The sequence below is a fragment of the Pinus tabuliformis genome, chromosome 7 (assembly GCF_031772625.1).
Source record: "Pinus tabuliformis cultivar Carrire ecotype Pingquan chromosome 7, CPIR1, whole genome shotgun sequence".
Lineage (NCBI taxonomy): Eukaryota > Viridiplantae > Streptophyta > Pinopsida > Pinales > Pinaceae > Pinus > Pinus tabuliformis.
The window spans coordinates 815,564,364-815,565,962 of NC_142293.1; the positions used below are offsets into that span (position 1 = coordinate 815,564,364).

The 1,599-nt window shown below is 40.4% G+C and overlaps 1 pseudogene; it reads left to right on the plus strand.

Moving 5' to 3' along the window:
* The first annotated feature begins 240 nt into the window (after nt 1-240).
* On the plus strand, nt 241-729 carry LOC149250091 (protein NRT1/ PTR FAMILY 7.3 pseudogene; annotated as a pseudogene).
* Nucleotides 730-1,599: the final 870 nt, after the last annotated feature.

The following is a 1,599-nucleotide window of genomic DNA, read 5'->3' on the forward strand; positions in this document are numbered from 1 at the left end:
ATACGTCAAGCATTTAAGGGGGTTGAGTGCTGTTTTGGCTGGACTCATTCTTTTGTAAGCCTGAAAAACTACTAAATTCTCTTAACAGTATTTAATGGTATTGATCTATGAAGAAGTAGAGACTAAATTATGTTCTCTGGCAAACAGGGTTTGGTGCTTTTGGCATTATCATCTCAGCTGATCTTAGTGAAGCCTACTATCTGTGGAGACGGAAGCTTGAGTTGCCAATCTCCATCAACAATGGCGATTGGAGTGTTCTATTTATCAATCTACCTTGTGGTTTTAGGAAACGGAGGATACCAGCCCTTGATAGCGACGTTTGGAGCAGACCAATTTGATGAAGAAAATGACACGGAAAGACCCTCCAAAATAGCTTTCTTCAGCTGGTTCTACCTTGCCCTTAATCTTGGTTCTCTTTTCTCTAACACAATACTCGTCTACTTTGAAAACAATCGCTTGTGGGTATTAGGATTCTGGTTGTCTGCTTTAGCAGCAGGATTGTCCACGCTGTTATTTCTAGCAGGAACGCCCACTTATCGACATCGCATGCCTGGAGGTAACCCACTGCCGCGTTTCGCCCTAGTATTTGTGGCAGCGATTCTGAAATGGAGGTTGAAATGCCCATCAAATGCTCATAAGGACCTTTACGAGCTTCCCAGTACAGAAAGTGGAATCAGCGGATGCCGAAAGATACTGTACAGTGAAGGATTAAGGTCTGTATATGCGTAACCCCAATCTAAATATGCTAGGGAATTTAAGCACCTTTTCTGTTCCTCTCATTATTCAGTTCACCGCCTCTGTGTGTCTATGATAAGTATTGTACCTTATGCTGGTTTTGCCCAATCTAAATATGCTAGGGAATTTAAGCACCTTTTCTGTTCCTCTCATTATTCAGTTCACCGCCTCTGTGTGTCTATGATAAGTATTGAAACTTATGCTGGTTTTTCTCTTATTTCCATAAGGAATTGAACACATGATTCAACATTACAGTCTAAATCAAGTAAATAATGCGCCCGCAAACGTCAATTGTTTGTTTGAGCAGTCAATTGCTTGTTTGAGCAACTACCCCACTCAATGCAGGGACTTGTCAGCTAATTGGGACTGAAACAGCCAGGGAAAATATAGTATGGAGGGGCTAGCAAGGCCGAGCCTCTATACGGCCAAGCCTCTCAGTGACAAGCAAGTGGAAATGGACGTTGTCTTGGCGGAAAATGAAGGCGGAGGAGTTCCTTCCACAAGGTGAGTTATATGTTTTTTACTATTTGCTTTTCGTTACCACTATGAAATTTATGTATCACATACTAAGATTTCCTTAAATTTAACTGGCATTGTGTGTCTTGTTAAAAATGGTTTTGCCGAGCAGGTAATTCCCGTGACAGCGATTTAAGTCTAGATTTCGGTTGTTTTTAATCGAATTTCGAGTTATATGTTTTTTACTATTTGCTTTTCGTTACCACTATGAAATTTATGTATCACATACTGATATTTCCTTAAATTTAACTGGCATTGTGTGTCTTGTTAAAGATGGTTTTGCCGAGCAGGTAATGCTTGTGACAGCTATTTAATTCTAGATTTCGGTTTCCCTAAATAATTGTGCCG